The sequence below is a fragment of the Felis catus genome, chromosome D3, assembly GCF_018350175.1.
Source record: "Felis catus isolate Fca126 chromosome D3, F.catus_Fca126_mat1.0, whole genome shotgun sequence".
In the NCBI taxonomy this organism is placed as follows: Eukaryota; Metazoa; Chordata; class Mammalia; order Carnivora; family Felidae; genus Felis; species Felis catus.
Genome location: NC_058379.1, coordinates 54411587 through 54432558, shown reverse-complemented (window position 1 = coordinate 54432558; position 20972 = coordinate 54411587). Strand labels below are relative to the sequence as shown.

Below are 20972 nucleotides of genomic sequence, written 5' to 3'. Positions count from 1 at the left end.
TATATATATATATATATATATATATATATACACACCAGTACTTATTTATCCATTCATCTATCAATGCTTCCATATCATGGCTATTGTAAATGGTTAGTTTTCTTCCATATCATGGCTATTGTAAATACCCAGTAGTGGCATTATTAAATCACATAGTAATTATATTTTTCATATTTTGAGTAACCCCATGCTGTCTTCTGCAGTGGCTGCACCAATTTGCATTCCTACCAACAGTGCTTAAAGGTTCCCTTTTTCTCCACATCTTCACCAATACTTATTTCCTTGTCTTTTTGATTTTAGCCATTCTGTGAGGTATGAATTCGTATCTCATTTGGATTTGCATTTCCCTGAGTGATTAGTGACCTTGAGCATCTTTTCAAGTGTCTGTTGGCCCTCTGTATGTCTTCTTTGGAAAAATGTCTGTTCAAGTCCTCTGTCCTTTTTTAAATTGGATTATTTTGGGGTGGGGGGGCGGGTGGTGTCGAATTGTTCTTCGTTGTAAGTTCTTTCAATATTTTGGATTTTAAACCCTAATCAGACATATCATTTGCAAGGTCTCCCATTTGGGGGTTGCCTTTGTGTTTTGTTGACGGTTTCCTTCACTGTGCAGAAGCTTTTAATTTTGGTGTAAACAGTCTTGTTAAGAACAAGTGATCTCCTAGCTCTCGGGACATTGAAGGGCATGCACAATGTTCCCCCCAAAGTGTCTACTTTGTAAAGGCTGTCTCCTTAGTTACCTTTGCCTTCTGGAAATCATCTAGACAAAACTCTCTCCCACTAATGACTTTCAAAACCCTGTCATTACAGTGTTAGAGCTTCATAAGATAGTTCTCAATAGAAAATGAATTATATTTTATCAAGTTCTCTTTTAGTTCTTGAATGATATCTCTTTATAAACATTTAAAATTTTTGCAACTCTGCATGCTAAAATGAAAATCTGCATGTCTAGAGTAGTTCCAATAAAAAATACATACTAGATGACTTTGTCATTAAAAAGACATAAAACCCAGAATTATCATAAAGTGACATTTCCATGTTTTTTACCATGAAAAAAGTTGGTGATGTCAATCTATTGACTATTTTAGGATTTCTAGTCAGGTACTAAGGAAACTAGGTAGTAGGAAATCCGTAGCTCCACATGTCTTTCAAATCACTGAGATCACCTCAGTAACATCCCTCACTTGCAGATAGAATGGAAGGGAGCGGAGATGATCTGGGAAAGAGCTTGCAGGTGTGGAAGTGACGCTGTGGCCCACGTCTTGGCTGACTTTCTGACCCAGCATTTTCTCAATGCTGGTAAACATGGACAGATTACATGGAAACCATGTGGGCTGTTTTCTAAGAGCATATCAAATGGGGAGTTTTACCTATGGATTAAGGGTTACATTTAAAGAATGGGGGCCTTTTCCCTATAATATTTAACAGACTTGTTTTTCATTATGCAATAAGATATTAAAACTTAAAGCAATTTTGTCCTGCACCCAGCCTCTTGTTCCCTGTAAGAATTTGAGCTCAGTAGGAGTCTTTTGGATTCTCCTGCTTTCTTCAGTGGAAGCGTGTGGGAAGATTCTGTACACTCTCTGTGGAGTTATTTATGTAATAGATTGTTCCGTGCAACTCATGGAACACCACAAAACAAAAACCTCAGCCGTAGACGCCACCTTTCTGACAATGCCAATACCTGACCTAAGGGGTCAGTCACACCATAAACTTCTGATTATAAGGGTGAAAACTGTGGGGTGTAAATCAGGATCATCCCAACAGAGGAGTCAGAGATAAGAAAAAGGAAAGGAGAAAGAAAAGAGGGAGAAAGCTGGTGCAGGATGCATCCGAGCAGGATTATTTTGCATTCTCAGAGCTATCCAAGTATAGTTGTGGAGGAAACTGAAAAGCAACCTTTAAATGTAGCTGGTAGAAAAACATAGTTTTTGAAGGGAGTTGCCTCCCTGCTCTGAACTGGAGAGTCTTGACAGCAAATGCTTGCTGGGGATCATGATTTAATAATTACAATTGAAAGGGTTGGTTAAGAATGACTGACTGGCATCACGAAACAAATGAAAGATGACGAGGGTGGATTTTGAGCTCCAAATCTCCCATGCCAGGGAAGCGTTCGACCCTGTCTCTGCCTGGGTGTGCCTGGGGCCTCCTCTATTTGAGCCGTCATATTTCTAGCCATTCACCTATCATCTTCTGCATTTCATTGTTACCCTGTACTGATTCAAGACGGAGCCACAGTGGATTCTTTTATAAATGTGTTGTTTTTAACTGTTGCCGAGAAGCCTGTCCCTCTGTAACAGCCTACGATAGACAGGCTCCCTTTTAACTGTATTTCCACAGCTGAAGTGATATCTGTTACTAATTTGCTTCTGCACAAATGTGTGTCAGATAAAACCTTACAGAAGGGTCGGTCTTCTTGCTCAGCTGTACACCACAATGGGAGTGTGGATTTTATAAAACATTCTGACATTTTGGCAGAAAGACAACAACTTGTAAAATGGGGCGGATGGGGTGGGGGGAGTGGAAATGAACCACTCTCTATAAATCATTGATTCTGTGTGATCCCATTAGATAATCCTTAGTGTTTCATGTCCACTCTAACAGATTAAACTTGAGATAAACTTGAGATGCTGCTAGGAGGCAGCATCTATAGAACATATATACTTTCAGGGGAATCCTTGGGTACGATTTTGTCTGTATACATGACTTACAAAGATTCATAAATACAGTAAGAAATGTAATGAGACATACATTAAAGTTGTTTAAACATCAGACAGAAGGAAAATAGAATAAATAATCAACGGGCCAAAGAGTGAAGTCAGTACAAAATATATCCATGAAGTCATAAATATTTGCAAGTAATGACCGCAAAGTAGTCTCTGAGCTTTCTAGTAGCCCCCATAAAGAAGCAACCATTGCAATAGTTCGGTCATTCCAGATTTATAATCCTGGACATGACTAGTTAGAGGAATATACAAAATTTTATTCAGTGAACCTTCAGATATAACTGTTTCATGTTCAAATTTGTATACCAAATTCTAGGCATACTTTATCCCTGGCTGAAGAGGGAAAACTTAAACATTTATTGCATGAAAAGGTTAATACACATCCTAGGTCAAAATCTGGCAATAATGAGATAATAGCCTCCTAATATCTCCTTGAAATTCTTTAGCAGAATTCACTGTTTATGGTCACCTTATGGTCAATTCACCTATCTATGGTCATAACCAATTCAGAATGGTTCCCATCTAGACCCTTGCAGACCTTCTTTACTGGTTTGTTAAACATGTTTGTTTGTACTCAATATTATGCAAAGAATCCAGAATTATTTTATTGGTATTTTATAAGTAACTGCTTGAGGATGGAAGTCCCCAAATCTTGTTATTCCAATTATAAATGTTAGTGCATTTTAATATATTATTATATATTACTATATCTATTTGGCAGATCCTTATTTTTAAAGTTTATTCTTCATAAGCATAAGATGGCAAGGTGCAAAGAAAGCAGTGCAACACCATTTATAGTATGTGTGTGTGCACTTATCTCTTAGAGTCATGAATTCATAATCATTCACATGTAAGCTGTATATGGTTAAAATATGAATAACAGTGTGGAAGAGAAGGAAACAGGTCAGAAATACTGAGAAGGAAAAGAAAACAAATTTTAAAAATGTATTGTTCAAGCCATTTAGAGTAATATTTTGTTTCTGATTCTTTATCAAAAGCACAAAGCAGTTGCTGAATATGAGCATAATTGTATGTGCCTCTTTATTTGCAATAATTTTATTTTGGCATTTCGAATTGAATCACCCATTAAGATATTAGTTTAGTTGCTGAATGTATTAAATCATTTGAAACAAATCATGTAAGGGGATAGACATGCTTCTGAAGAAATCTGTTCTAAGACAAGTGTACTTCATTTTAACAAGGCATTCACAAGTCCAATGCTGGATTCCAAAACATTTCCACTGTGTTGCATTCACACAACTAGTCTATAAATGTACCAATTTAGTTCTGACACATCAAGCATAAATTTGAGTTTGAAAGTCTCACTTGACTGAGTTTTACAGGTGTCCATATTGTTCTATGATAAAAGGTGACATTCGGGCCATCGTGGATAAGCGTGTGCTGTATCTTAAAAATGCTCACAATTTCCTTTTGTTCTGGTTCAGTTTTGGTGTCTAGATCATCTTGCACCTATTAGCAATTTCATTTCACCATCATGCCTGTATAGTAGTATATTTCACAGACAGGGTGTTAGCTGGATATATTTCATCCAGACTCTACGTGTTTTGCCCAACCAACGTGTCAGAGCACTAGACCTGGCTTAGAGGTCACTTTTGTAATCCGTGAGGAAAATAAAACATGGGAGCTCAGTAGCACACACATCCACAATCAGCAGTAGTCTTCTTCTCTGATAGAGATTGCAACTTATGAAAGAGAACATGCAGAGTATTTAAGAGAAAAGAGCTAACCAGCCAGATCAGCCAAATAAACCCTGGTGATTGCTGGAGTGAGAGATCACATCCAGACTGACCTCATGTCCAGTCATGAGTTATATAAGTATTTCTGGAATGTTAAATGGAGGAAAAAAATGACCAGGAAGGAGCAAGAGATAGCACTAGGGCAATGATATAATTTATTACTAAGACTAGAACAATTATGATCATAAAAGAGGGTGATACTAACAATTACACTGGGAAAACAAACATAAACCAGAACTGTCCTGGGAAAACTGGAATGCATGATGCCCCCTGGACAGCATCAGCCCAGTAACTTGGAAACCCGACCAAAAAAAAAAAAAAATGTACAGTCCTTATAAATCAGTAAACCATGAGAAATCTAAGTTTAGGACTGCACTGGGGAACAGGAAAGTCAGTATGATTAGTAATATTTGGGGAAATAGTTTCAGTTGCCTATAATTGAAGAGTTGCCTATAATTGCCTATAATTAGAATCGGAAACTCGTACCAGTGCAAATGAAGATACCCTGGGAGGTAAACAAAGTGAAAGTAAATAAGGTCCTTACTTCTTCCACTTGGGGTATATTTGGTATTAATTCTTTCTGGCCACTAGGGGACCACTTAGTACTTTGCACGTTGCCTTGAACTGCTTTATACCATTCTGTTCATAGACTAAAGAAAGACCACCGGATGCTAATTATGTCAGGGTCCTGTGTCATCTCTTGCCTATACAGCACATGCTGGTAATTGATTATATGATAGTGTTGCCTAGGGGCTTCAAGTGTCTTAGTTTGGTTTGTTCCAACTCACGGACTTCTTAGATGTGTCTGAAATCTTTGGCGTATCCAGCCAAATGCCTGGGCAGAGCTTCACACAGTAAGAATTGGATCCGTATTTTTCTTCTTTTGATTTGGATAACAGCCCTGTCTGGGAACTTCCCTAGCCCTTCCCTAACTATTGAACTCTGATTTCAGGTAATAATTTGAGTTTAGAAATAACAAAAAAAAATTAATTACAATTATTACATACCTACTAGGTACCAAGTGCTGTGTGTATTTATATCTGAACACTTTTTTCTAATCCTATAATTTCTCCCAAGAAAGTGGTTTTTTTTCTCTCATATTAGAGATGAAAAAACTGAGACTTCAGTTGAATTTCTTACCCCAGGTCTAAGACTATACAAATGGGCCAAAGATGAAATTTCAATCATTGTCCTAAGTTTATACGATTTCACCTGTCCCACAACAGAAAGGGAGAAAAGACAACTAGTCACCTGGTTCTCGTCATGATGTCCATGAATCCTTTTTTTGTTTTTTTTAATATATGAAATTTATTATCAAATTGGTTTCCATACAACACCCAGTGCTCATCCCAAAAGATGCCCTCTTCAATACCCATCAACTACCCTCCTCTCCCTCCCATCCTCCATCAACCCTCAGTTTGTTCTCAGTTGATGTCCATGAATCCTAATCTCCAAGCAGAAACGCACAGAATCGTCTCACTGAGAATTTGCTATGGACTCTGTACAGAAAACCCTACACTGTGACATCTGCCTCACAAGCCCCCGCACATCTTCCATCATCACCTACTGAATGGGGAATTCAGGCTGTCATCCTGGAAAGTAGCTCTGTGCCACCTTAGACACACCTTAGAGTTACCAAGGCACGGGTGGAATGCTAAGGCATCAGCACTCTCAAAAATCTCACTGCCTGACATTATTTGATGTGCATATTGGACATTTTGTTTGATTGTTTGTAATTCTTTTAATTTTATTATAATTTTATATAGTTTTTATCTACAGTATGATACATAGATAGATGATAGATGATCGGTAGGTAGGTAGATATAGATATAGATAGATAGATAGATAGATAGATAGATAGATAGATAGATAGACAGATAGATGTATAGAGATAAATGATAGTTTGCTTCAAGGCTTATGCCATATGTCTAGTGACAGGTCACTTCGTGTGAAAATTTTGAAGCAAGCACACCCACTAACCTCGAGTATTACACTGTCATTATAGTCACTATATTGTGACTTTTTTAAAGATTTAAAGTAAAGCCATGAAAGGATAAGATCATATCTTATTCATCTCTGAATTCCCAATCCTCAGCATACCTTCTGGCACATACTTCCTGACAAACAGCAATTTAAAAAGAGAGGAAAAAAAGTGCCACCCATCTATCACCTGAATGCCAATTTCATTTCCAGTGCAAAATCCAGTGCCTTCCCCTGAAATTTCCAGCGAGGCCTCTAGCTACAATTTCTTCTTGAAAATACTTGCCTACAACAACTTCTGTGCCCTGCATGGGGCATCTGCTCTTTTACCTCTGCCCCGAGATTGACCCCAATAGCCTTTCCACAGAGATGTTTTATATCCTAGCAACACAAACACAAACCATTAAAATTGAATATTAGATATCCTTGAGCTGACCAGAACTGCAACGATGTTGCCGTGTTTCCCTGTCATCAGTTCTCTCTTGTCTACTCTCTGTTCTGGGCACTCGAAGCATCTGTTCGTTTCTAGTAGACAGCATTTGAGCTATTTCTTTTGTTTCCTTTCCTCTGGCTATTCCAGGTGCTAAGGTATCACCTGCAGTCCTAAGGGATATACAGAATTATTTTCAGAGATTAAAGTCTTTGCCAACTCTTAAGATAAAATATAAATTTTAATCTCACAATGCAAGGAAGGAAAGAAAGGAATGGGAAGACAGAGGGGGAAAATGAGGACAGCAGAGTGGGGAGAGGACTATGGAAGCCACTTACAGCCCGTGGCTGCTGTGTAAGTATGCAGGGAAATTGTGTTTCAGTCTCAAAACTATGATAAGCCTCTTACTAAATCATATAGCTGACTTGGGGAACAGGCTTCCTTTCTTTCTTTCTGTCCCTGCCTCCTGCTCCTCTCTCTTTAATGACACGGGATCAACATAAACAGCACATATTTTAAGTACACACACGGATTTTTCTACATATGTAGACACCCGTGAAACTGTCATCTCAATCAGCAGAACGAATGTAGCCACCATCCCAACACCTCCCCAGCCCCTTTGTAAACCCATTAGACCTTACCCTGTCCTCAAGAAATCACTCATCTGCTTTCTGTCACTATAAATTAGTTTGCATTCTCTAGGATTTCATATAAACGAGATCGTATAGTATTAACTCTTTTTTTCAGTCAACATAATTATTCTGAGATCCATCATGCTTTCCATACATAAATAGTTCATTGTTTTTCTTTGCTGTGGAATTCCATTGTATGCATATATCAATATTTGTTCATCTGTTCACCTATTCATGAATATTGAGGTTATTTCCAGTTTGGCTATTACAAACAAGACCAATAAGAATGTGATATGTTTTCATTTTTCCTGGGTAAATATCTAAAAGTGGAATGGCTGGATCATATGACAGGCAAGCATTTAACATTTTAAGAAACCACCAAACTGTTTTCCGAAGTGGTTATACCATTTCGTGTCGCCACCAGCACTGTATGAGAGTTCTAGTTCCTCTGCATCCTTGTCTATATTAAGTATGGTCAGCCTTTGAAATTTTAGCCCTTCTGATAGTTGTGTGATGGTATCTTGTGGTGCTTTTAACTTGCAGTTCCCTCCTGTCTAACGTTGTTCAGCATTTTTTCACATGCTTATATGCCATCCATGGATCTTCTTTGGTAAGCTATCTGTTCAAATGTTTGCCCATTTTTAATTGGGGTGTTTGTTTTCTCATTATTGGATTTTAAAGTTCTTTATCTATCCTAGATTTAATTCTTTAACAGATAAAAGCTTTGCAAATATTTTCCACCAGTCTATGGCTAGTCATTTCATTTACTTAACAGTGTCTTTTAAAGGGCAGTTGAGTGGCTCAGTTAAGCACCCAGCTCTGGAGGTCATGATCTCACAGTCATGAGGTAAAGCCCCATGTCGGGCTCTGTGCTAAGTGTGGAACCTCTTTAAGATTCTCTCTCTCCCTCTCCCTCTGCCCTCTCCTGCTCACACTCTCTATAAAATGAAATGAAATATGAAATATGAAATGAAATGAAATGAAATGAAATGAAAGGCATAATTTTAAAGAAGTATAAATTATCAATTTGTTCTATTATGGACCCCCCCCCCCTTTTTTTTGGAAATATATAAGAGATCTTTACCTACACCAAGGTCACAAAATTTTCTCCTTTGTTTTCTTCCAGAAGTTCTACTCTTTTAGATTTTGTGGTTAGTTTTATCATCCATTTGACTTATTTTTTTATATATTATAAGAAGTATGAGCCAAAGTTCATTTTCTGTGTAGGGGTCAAAGTTCATTGTTTTGTTTATGGATATCCAGGCTCTTGGCTGACAAGAATATTTTTCTCCACTGAATTGGCATTATACTTTTGTCAAAAATCAGTTGTCCATAGACCCTCTAATTTGTTTCATTGCTCTATTGTCTATCTTGATACTAATACCACACTGTCATAATTTCTGTACCTTTATAAGTCCTAATATTGAAAGTGTTCTCCCACCAACTTTGTTCTTTTTTTCCCACATAAGTGTTAAAATCAGCTTTTCAATATTTACCAAAAAAAAAAAAAAAACCCACCATGATTTTGATTGGAATTGCATCAAATTTATAGATCAATTTTGGGAGGACTAATACCTAAATAATATTAACTCGTTCAACCCATGAAGAGTACATCTTTTCGTTTATTTATATCTCCCTTAATTTCTCCCAAAAGTATTTTATTGTTTTTAATGCACAGGTCTTTCATATATTTTGTCAGATTTATCTCTAAGTATTTTACATTTTTCATGCTATACTATAATACATGAGATTTTTTTTTCAACGTTTATTTATTTCTTGGGACAGAGAGAGACAGAGCATGAACGGGGGAGGGGCAGAGAGAGAGGGAGACACAGAATCGGAAACAGGCTCCAGGCTCCGGGCCATCAGCCCAGAGCCTGACGCGGGGCTCGAACTCACGGACCGCGAGATCGTGACCTGGCTGAAGTCGGACGCTTAACCGACTGCGCCACCCAGGCGCCCCTACATGAGATATTTTTAATGTTCAGTTGTAAGAGTCTATTGTTAATATATTCAAATACATCTGCATATAAATCTTATATCCAGAAATCTTGCAAAAGTCACTTATTATTTAGAGTTCTTATAGATTCTATGTGATTTTGTATACAAATAATCATGTGAAAATGCAAATGAAAGTTTTACTTCTTCCTTCCTTATCTGGATAACTTTTCTTTCTTTTTCTTGCTTGACTCCACTGGCTTGAATCTCCAATTAGATTTTTTTTTTTTTGCTTTTTTTGTTTGTTTTTAATTTATTTTTTTTTTAAGAGAGAGTATGTGCACTTGCAAGCATGGGGAGGGACGGAAAGAGAGTAAGCAGGGCTTCATGCGCAGCATGGAGCCTGGTGTGGGGCTTAATCCCACGATTCTGAGATCATGATCTGAGCCAAAATCAAGAGTCAGATGCTTAACCAACTGAGCCACCCAGGTGCCCCTCCAATGCATTGTTGAATAGAAGTGGTGAGAGTAAGCATCCTTGTCTTTTTCCTAGTTCTAGGAGGAAAACATTCAGCCTTTCATCATTAAGTGTGGTAGCTACTGTCATCAGATTGAGTACATTTCTAATCCTGGTTTCCTGAGAGGTTTTGTTTTTTCCTTAATGGAGAATGATTTTGTTGGATTTTGTCAAATACTTTTTCTAGTGAGATGATCATAAGCATTTTCTTTTTTGGATATGGAAATGTCAAACCACCTTTGAATTCCCGTGGTCAGCCCTGCTTGGTCATGATGTATTATCCTTTATGTGTGTGTGTGTATGTGTATATACATATGTGTATGCATATGTATACACATACATATATGTATATACACACATATATATAGTTGGATTTTATTTGTTTAAATGTTATTTAGAATTTTTGCATCTGTGCTCATGAAAAATATTGGGCTATCATTTTCTTTCCTTGCAATATCTTTGATAGGGTGCAGGCTAATTCTGACCTCATAAAATGAATTGGGAAGTAACCTCTCCATTTTAAAGGGAAAAAACATACACCCACAGTATTCTGATTTTTGGAGCCATAAATATCCAATCCTCCATGTTTAAAAGGAGTTATTCTGTGATCTCCTTTTCTTTTATGTATTTCTCATATGATATGCTCTCCAGAACCTGACTTTTATGCTCTTTATCTTGACAAGTGACAAACTTCTACACTCCTTCTTAAAAATGGGACTCTGAGGAGAACACAGCTTAGCAACATTTTCTTACCACTTTATTGAACAGTAGGACTTTCACATCCTTTAGTCTTGTCATTTAACTTTTATTAATGCAGCCAAAGATGGCTTTACTACAAACTAAATCCTTTTCATCATCACTGCCATAAAGCCATGTTATAATGTCACAACAAGAGCCCAAATGAAAGGATCCTATCCTTCTATCCTTGAGAGTAAACTTTACTATGCCTTTATCCAAATAGAGAAGGATTCTTCTTAAAACACGCATGCGGGACAGATCTAAGGAATGCAAACCTCTTACCCTTTGGCTGGTGACTACAACCAAATAAAAAAAAATCTATGAATACAAAGAAAGCCTTTTGTTGGGAAGTCCTCCAAGGTGGCCTTTATAAGAAGCCTTGGACAGCAAGTTACTAGCTAAAGACCAGATCTAGGCATCATGAGAAAATTGGAGGCTAGGTGTGATTGGACAACTGTAGGTATTGGCGCCAACAGAACAATTCTTTTCTCTTGTTTGTATGAGTCTTTTGATTTAAAACAATAATATTTGTTACTTGTACTTTGACCTAAGTAAATCAAAAAAAGACTGGCTTGATAGGAAAAGAGACTCTTATTCAGTGTCTCAAGAGTAGCATACTTTATCTTGAGACGATTGGTAGTAACTGTCTCCTAATTACAGGCTGTATGCCAATAAGACATGGAGCAACTAAGATGAGAAATTCAAGAGTTAACTTTTATCTCAAATTTACTGACCTTTGGTAGACCATGAGCTGTAAAGAAATTTAACAGAATATTTGGTAAATAATAGATAATGTATAAGTGTTTGCTACATAAGCAAGTAAGTAACTAACATAACAACAAAGTGACAGAATGAATGAATGGGTCGGTCCTGTCATCATCCAGGATAAAGGGACAAAGAAACAGATGGTACCATCAAATTAGAGCAATTCAAGGAGGGCTTATATACAAGCACCGATTACAAAGACATGAGTAAGCTATAGCAGAAACAAAGGATGGTGCAGAAATCCTGGGCCAATAGTAGTGGAGCTGTTGCCACCTCCAGACCTAAAGGAGAGGGAGAAGGCGTGGAAGCCCATTGATGTAATCTGTACAGATCAGCCTGCCAAAGCAGAGAGTGGGGAGGAGAAGGGTGGAGAGAGGGTCTCAAGGAATAAGCAGAGGATATTCATTACGAATAGGCTTTGCACCAGGCCTAAGAGCAATCAGCTTCAGAAAAGGAATGCTACCAATGCAACAGGTTGATCTTCAAGCTGTGGAAGGAGTGTCTAAATAAGCTGATATAAACAGGCATAAAAGAAAATATAGCTCAAATGGTGTCTGGGGCACGAGGACACCAAAATGTTAATAATACTCCCTCAGAAAAGTGTCTGACCTCAAATTTACCAAAGACCGGTTTTCAAGCAGGTCAACTGTAGGGATTCGATACCTTTCCTCTGATAGCAACCAGGAGGTGGTAGAGACCAATAAAGGGAACTTTAAAAATGGTCCTGAGTTGGTATACTGTTAATCATGTTAGTATACTGTTGGTTATTTAACTAAAAAAAAAAAAAGTTCTTTTAAAACCTAATTTCTTAAACCATTGTCAAAGTGAGAATTCTGAACTAAAAAAGAACATGAGTCCACTGTACTGGTATCCAAAATCAAAGTCTCCTCCAGGCAAATTTACGATTATGATTTAATATCAGACAGGCAGTGGCCTCTAATCTCTCAGCTCATGCCTTTCCCCTTTTACTCATGTTAGTGTAGTGATAAATGATGTAGAATTTCTGAGAGAGAGAGAGAGAAAATTATGCCCAATATAAAAAGTGGTTGAAAAAGCTGATTACAGAGTCATTAGCCCCTGTGGGCTCATTTTATTGCTATAAAGTCATCATTCAAGTAGACATATATTTAGCTTCTGTGGCCTTCGTTTGTGGTAAGCAAAATAATGTCAGACAAAAAAAGGGAGCCCAAGTTCAAACTTCCTATTTTTAGTGATGTGACAACCAATTTGCTAAATTAGAAAAGCCCAGCGCAGAAGCAGAGGAATGTCATCAGTTTGCATTCCTTGTACTGTGCGCTGCTCAGACCGCATCTAGGGACAGGTTTACTCCTAGATCACATGTTCTATTTGGAACACTTGGAATCCAACATGTGGCCAGAAAAAGGTACCAAAGATGGTGAGGAGCTTATACACACCTTGACACTGAGAAACAGTTGAAGGAACTGGACATATTTAGTCTAGGAAATAGAAGCCTATATGGAACAAAAAGTCTTTTGATTTAATTTTTGGACTTACTGTGGAAAACAGATCGATTTATTCTCTAGCTAGTTCAAATAATTTATGGAAAAACACTTCCAATTCAAGGTGAAACATTTATTTATTCATTCATTCATTCATTCATTCATTCAATATTTATGGACCAAATGTAATTTTTCTATTATTGTGCTAGGTTCTAAAAGCTAAAGAAGAATTTATCAGCAAACACTGATTTTAAAAATTGTGAACTCTAGGGGCACCTGGGTGGCTTAGTCGGTTGAGTGTCTGAGTTCAGCTCAGGGCATGATCTCACAGTTTGTGTGTTCAAACCCCACGTCAGGCTCTGTGCTGACAGCTCAGAACCTGGAGCCTGCTTCAGATTCTGTGTCTCCCCCTCTCTCTCCACCCCACCCCTGCTTGTGCTCTGTCTCTCTCCCCCTCAAATAAATAAACATTAAAATTTTTTTTTAATTGGGAACTCTTACTTGTGGGTCTGTAATCAAACACTATCTGTGAGTGGTAGTATAGAAGGCAGAATGTTTGTGTTTCTTACTTTAATGTGCACACAAATCACCTGGGAAACTGAATATCCACAGGTTCTAATGCAGTAGATCTGGGCTGGGGCCTGAGATTGTACATTTCCAGTAAGTTCCCTGTTGATCCAGACGCTGCTGGTCTGTGGGCCATTCTTTGATTTAGCACAGCATTAAGGTCATTGCCTCTCCTATATTCTCTGATTTTAGTGAGAATCAGCGGACCTATTTTGTGTCATCTCAGATGTGATGTGTCGCCTTTCAGATAAAGAAACAAAATTAGAAGACGTTTTTGGTCAGACATCTGTCACTAGAAGAGTGAGGTTTGGTGCTGCATCCCACTTTGCAACTGCATTCTGGTTAAACTGTTTTGCCCACCCTTTTAGTATAAATTGCAAGCCATGTGAAAAGAACACACCAGTACACAATCTCCATTCAAAATCTTAGTTCTGAGCTACTCTCCTTGACCTTTGCTCATGTTCATCCCATCCCGTCATAGTCCATCTTATGCTCTAATTCCCTAGTACTGAAATTTTGTTTGCCCTTCAGAAGTGACATTTAGGGCTTTTTTTTTCAGGTTCAACCATGGAGTACTTCAGCAATGATCTTGGTATCTTCCCTATTACTTTTTACCCTCTGTGAGGACCCAGGCTTCTCAGTAAACATTCTTGCCCTTCAGCTCAGAATCAGTCTCCTTAAAACAGTGTCTGCCACTATCCTGAGTAGGAATTGAATACATTGAGGCTATTGAGATCAATTTGCCACCTCAGGTGGCCCAGAATGATTGCAGATTTCCAGAAATTATTAGGAAGGTGGAGTTTTTCCAATATAATTTCCAAACACAGTCTATTTTTTTCTGTAAGTGAAAAAGTCTGAGGAGAATACTGATAAAACTGATACTAGAGATTCATCTAAGTAATAATAGTTACAATCCTTGGGAAGGATGATTCTTCAGAAGACAAACTAAGAGTATACAAGTTTAGAAATTTATTCCATTTTATAGGCAAACTCTCCAAATTACCTCTTATCAAAAATTCATCCTTAGGTGTTTCCATACAGTTTTAATAAATTTGACTACTCAACTGAATAAAAGACACTAGAAAAACATACAATCATTGAGAGAAACTGGAGTGAATTTAATAAGAATGAGCTAATTTTTAATCAGTCTAAACAATGTCCCTCAATTTGCAGAATATATTCAAATAGAGCAACCCAGAGGGGTGGCCATTCCCTCTCATATTTATGCCCACCATCTATGAACTATGACAGAATTTCTTGTCTGAAGACTCCCCTCACACTAATAACTTGTATTCTGTTATTTGCTATGTATTAGACTTGGTCCCCCCCCCCCCCCCGCCAAAAAAAAAAATTATAAACTCTTACAGGTAAAGCCTTTGTTTGATTCTTCCTTTGAATTTTCCTCAGCACTGGGCAGTAAACAATACTTATTGTTTTATTAACCAGTATAAACAAAACTTATTGTTTTATTATTAAAGATGTTAAAACAAATTATTTTACCTGCAAGAGATATTACATCTGCTTTCCATTTGGTAAGAAGTGAGTCACTTGGAACTCGTGCTCAGGGGGCAGAAAATTGTAAATATGGCAGAGACATTTTGGACTACTGTTTTGAATTCTAGAAAAAAAGGCAAGGCAAAGATTCTCTGGGACAAATGTGTGCAGTCAACTGGGTTAGAGGAAGGAGGCTGGGCAGGGTCTTTACTGTCATTTCACCATATTGCCTGTGGTATCCACTGCTTCAAAACTACTATGACCCCTACTTTCACATAAAAACAAAAGGGTGTGAGGACACCTTGCTACTAAGGCATTCAAGAAGAAAGACAGGTATGTGTCTTATATGTACCATGTTTGTGTGGTGATCATTTGAAATACTTCAAAATCTGTAAGGATTTGTGACCCTGTAAGGAATCAGTAGCCATGTGCTTTCCTGTTTCTCTTTTCAGAACAAAGTTGTGTCATTCTCCTTCCCCATCTTTTTCTTCTGTGGTTCCTTAGCCCATGCCTTAAAAAAAAATGTTTGTTTATTTTGAAAGAGAGAGAGAAAGAGTACATATGAGTGGCGTAGAGGCAGAGAGAGAGGGAGAAAGAGAATCCCAAGCAGGCTCCACACTCTGCTCAGCTGTTGTCTCCCACAACTGTGAGATCATGACTTGGGCTGAAATCAAGAACTAGATACTTAACCAACTGAGCCACCCAAGTGCTTCTTAGCCTGTGCCTTTATGTGAGCCTTGGGCTCCATGGTATATCTGTGTCAGCTTGGCCAGGCCACTGGGTGCCAATATTTGGCCAAACATTACTCTGGATAATGTTCACTCTTCCTGTATCAACTTGACTGGACTACCCTATGCAGATATTTGGCCAAACATTATTCTGGATGTTTCTGTGAGAGTGTTTTTGGATAAGATTTAAGTTGGTGGACTTTGAGTAAAGCAGATTACCCTCCATAGTGTAGGTGGGCCTCAATCAATCAGTTGAAGACCTGATTAGAACACAAGACTGACCTCCCCTAAGCAAGAGAGAATTCTGCTGCCGAAGCCTTTGGACTTAAACTATAATGTCAACTTTCCCTGTTCTCCAGTCCAATGACCCACTCTGCTGATTCTGGCAGCCTCCATAATCACTTGAGTCAATTTCTTAAAATCTCTCTCTCTCTCTCTTTCTCTCTTTCTCCGTACATACACACTCTCTCACCTCCTATTGGTTCTGTTTCTTTGGAAAACCCTCACAAATATAGGCTTCTTTCACTGTGACATTTGGAAGTTTGCCCTTTCTCACATAATCACAATGGCCACAAACCATTAAAAGAAACTCAAACGATCAAATGAAGAAGGTACTGACATGAAAGTAGCCTATCCTCAGTTTCCAAACAGACTGCAGCACAGTGCAGATAAAGGAAACAAACAGCTGGATAAACTGGAAAACTTCCAGTATTTTCTCCACTGTGACAGAAAACTTCTTAGACAAGCCTCTGTATTTCAGGAGTTAAACTTCCACTTCTTCTGTCTGTCAGGACATGAAGACTGTTCTGTTGAACTTGGTAAGAAATGGATGATTGAAGGGGTAGGCTGTTCAGTTAATAAGGATGTCAGGGAAAACTGGGGTCCCAGAGCTTTTAAAATGGAGAATATAGAACTGAAAAAGTGAGCAACAGCAATCAAATGGAAGAAGGTCCTAATTTTAAGACAGAAGCAACAGAAGCTACAAGCATGCTTCATAGGAAACCTGGAAATTCACTGGTGAATCTCAGCCACGGCATTCTACTCCACTTTCTTTAATTTGATCTCTGTCCACCGCTAGAGAGCAAGGGTGATATTTGTTCATGTTTACAGGCCATAGCATACAATCATTTTTCCAGTTCCCCACTGTCTAAAAACAATTGTTTCTCCGACAAAGACCATTATTGACTATAAAAATTCAGCAACAGAGAAAAGAATAAATTTCAAACAGTTGTACTTTTCTGATGAGTAATGTATAGAAAGATTTCCTCTACAAAGTAGGAGGTCTCTTCATAATCTTTAAGTGGATCTTGGACAGTTTCTCAGCAAGTGTATTTCATTTCTTCACAGTTTCAAAAACCATGAAATCCTTAGTCTTCCAACTGCTGACTTCGAATTTGTCTGTAATTCAACACATCTGTGATTATCTCTGGACAGGGAAAACAATAAAAGAAGTGAAACCACTGAAAATTCCACTTACACTCCCAAGTGCCCTTACAATTGCAACTTGTCCTAGTACCTCTCCTTTCCCCATCCTTTTTTTTTTTTTGTCTCCCAAACAGTGATAAGCCCAAGGTTACATATTATCTACAGTTTTCAAATCAATATTACCTTATATCACTATTGCTGCACAGTTTAGGGCTTTGCGGCTAGCTACCATGACAATAGATGCACAGCCTGGAACCAGTTTTAGTTAATTAGAGTCAATCAATCCAAACTTTGCTAACTTACTCATGTGAAACAATAGTATAATGAACCAAAGTCGGCAAGATGATTGGGAAACACAAATTATTGCACCCTGATAAATTAAATGTGACTATTACAAAACCTTCTTTCTAAATGAACACTCAGGGAAGGAATATGAGTCTTTAATATAATTAAGAATACAGGGAAAATAAACCTAAAGGAGCTATTAAAAACCCCACCTTTTTTTGTTTTTAAGGAAGAAAAATAAAGGTTGTGTTATGGAAAGATCTGGTGGCATCTTTATGTATTAATTTGGGAAAATAACTTCCTGTTGGTTCTGGTCCTTGGACAGAGTAGGCAGAAAAGCAGGCCATGCATATATGGGGATGCCAGAACCACGGCAGGGTGGTGAAAGAGCAAAAGGGGAGAGACAGGCCTAAACCTCTGTGTCTGTGTGTGCGCAGTGTTAAGAGTGTGGGTGTACGTGACCCGGGGTCAGTGCTTTGGGTAATGTATGGAATTGAATGGAAGCATTTCCCTAGAACTCTGGCAGATCTGATGTGCTATCATTGGTGTTTGTGGCACACATGCTGAACCCAAGGGCTGCAGTAGACTAAGTAAAATATACAGCCATTTTACACATGTAATTGATAGAAGACAAACCCAAGATTCAATCTTCCGGTAGCCGAACATTGCTGTTGCTTTACCCCAGGGTAACCTGTGAATCCTATCAGAACTGTTACTTGGGTTAAAAAAACATGTTGATGGTTAAACGGGGACTAAAAGAACTTTTGCAATGGAAGTTGACAGGAAGATAGTAGATGCCCCATTTGGGAAGCAAAAAGAAACTGGAAAGGAGATTGAGGAGGGTAGAGAAAGGAAAACAATGCAGAAGGATAACTTTTAAAACAAGATTCATCTGTCTCACCTTAAGCTAAAAGTGGTCCAATTATTGGCTGTTGGCAGTGAAACAGCTCACATAAAAACTTTGTAAGAGGCAGAATCAAAGAGCTCTCACCCGAAGTTTGAAGACCTGGGTGGGGGGGTCCTCTCCCAGCCAGTTAAATGATCTATTTGACCTCTGTTTCCTTATCTGCAAAATGGGGTGTTGAGGTAGATCATCACTGAAGAAGCTTCCAACTCAAAATATCCCAACTGCTGGTACAATTTCAAGAAAAGTTTTTAATAATTTACTTATAATGATACATGTTAACTACCATTATAAACTGAATGTCTCCTAACTCAAAAGTTGAAAACTAACCCCCAGTGTAATGGTATTAGGAGGTGAAGTCTTTGGGAGATGCTTAGGTTTTGCAGGTAGAGCCCTCATTAATGAGATTAGTGCCCAAATAGAAGAGGCCTCAAAGAGCTCTCTCATCCATTCCACTATGTGAGGACACAGGAATCCATAAACCCAGAAGGAAACTCTTACCAGACACTGAATTTGCTGGCACTTTGATCTTGGACTTCCCAGCCCCCAGAACTGTGAGAAATAAATGCTTGTGGTTGAAGTCACCCCGTCTACAGTACTTCTGTGACAACAGCCCAAATGAGCCAAGACAACTACTGAGCTACTTTGTTACCTTCTGTCCCATAGTCAGGCAGATCCGGGCAAATGCCAAAGATGCTCAGTGAGGTTCATAAAGACATCATATGTCTTTACATATTGCTTTACACTGAGCTCTCACCTGTTTTCTCATACTCTTAAATAACAGCCAACTTGCAGTCTTTATACAGTTCTTATATGTCTGTCTAAGCTCATATACATTTTATTGTCACTTACCAGGGGCATAAACAGAGCCTGTCTTAAAGGGGGTTTAAAGGTTGGCCCTGCATCCATGGTGAGACTTGGTACCTTGCTGGGCTGGTGGGAGACAGCTTTTGTTTAATTTTCCTTATTCTTTAAAGGCAGTTGCTGCAATGATAAAGTGACTCACTCTTCCTCATGTCATGAATGAATTGTCAAATAATTTGAAGCTTCTAGAAGACAGGAAATAGAAGTTATATGGCTTTCAGTGTCCTATAATGTCTGACACAGTGTTTCAGCTACAGACGGGCTTAATCAATAGCTATTAGATGATGGATAGTTGCATAGATGAAAGAATAGACTGCAGGTGGATGGGGAATAAACATATGAATAAACGGAAAGTCAATATAAACACTGGCATATAGTTGATATTTCCTTGCATTTGGAAAACTTAACGTCCTTATATTTAGAGACTAATTTTGGGAAATGGCAATATGACAGAATTCTACACATTTTTATATGCATTTAACATATTCACACTCATTTAACTACTAAAAAAATGTAACTAAAAGATAACAAAGTAATTTTTAACATCTCAACGATGTGTGATGTGACTGATTTAATCCCACCTACCATATCTCAGATTCAAATCCTATCATTAACAGTGAAATGAATTCAAACCAAGGGTTTACTTTCCAGATATATAGTTTTTATCTATAACTTAAATCTCACAAAACCAGTTGCTTCTCCCCAAACCACATAAAAACCACAAAGTATTTCATTGGCCATGACACCGCCAATTGGTGATGAAAAATTTGCTTGTACTTTTGACATTTCTGTGTAAAACAACAGCTGCTTCACTCACTTGGAAGCAGCCTTTTTCCCCCACTGGGGATTCTTATCCCCAGTGGAGGTGGGTGGGCATCTTGCTGGCAATGTTGCATGCATACAGAGATTCTTAGATACTCCATAGCTGACAGCTAAAATGAACTCATTCTGTGAAGGATATGTTTTCCGGTGGAAGACAGCCAGACCTGCTTTCCTTTGGGGAATAGAGTATGAGGGGTACCATGGCCCTGTTCTCATCATAGTGAGTCTAACACCCACAGTCACATGGGGCCAACCATGTACATTGTAGAAACCAAAGGCTAATACTTTAAATTCATCTTAACTACCAGAAGGAAACTTCTAGGTCAAAAATGAGCAGACAGTTTAAAGCAGAAAAGTACCTGTAAATTTACTGGGTCCTCCTCTTTCCCTCCTATCATCACCACCATAAATATCATCATTATTATTCTCTCATTTGCCCTACATTCTTACGTTTCAAAGTTCCTGAAACTTGAATATTGTTTGTGCCCTTTTCCTCTGGCCCCCCTTCTTTTACTGCAAGTACCTTAAATCATACATTTAATGAACACCCTCATTTCTTGTGCTCCTAAAATTCAACCCAAGGGAAGAAATGAGATGAGTTTCATTTAGGCACATAATCTCAAAAGGTCAAGCCCTTAGAAGGTGGCCGTCATTCTGATGTATTCTATACTAATTATTTTGGCCCAGATCCTGCTGGTTGTGTTCCCACCATCATCACAACCCACCTTGTGAATGGCACTTCCTTACTCATTAGCTCCACACCTATCATGCAGAGTTTCAGCGCAAATCTGAGACTAGGTCTGCATGAACTCAGAATATTCCCCTAGAGCATGGGATGCAACTAGGAGTCAGAAGGCTCCACTTTATGTACTGCTGCCACTATGTAGTGGATCTGCTAAGCTCACAGAGTTGTCATAAGGATGAAAGTACTTATTTAAAGGGCA

The 20972-nt window shown here is 38.3% G+C and overlaps 1 protein-coding gene across 5 annotated transcripts in view; it reads left to right on the top strand.

Annotated features, from left to right (window-relative positions):
* The window catches only part of CCDC178 (coiled-coil domain containing 178), a 497365-nt gene that overhangs the window by 431935 nt on the left and 44458 nt on the right, over positions 1–20972 (top strand). The gene's annotated exons all lie outside the window — the stretch shown is intronic.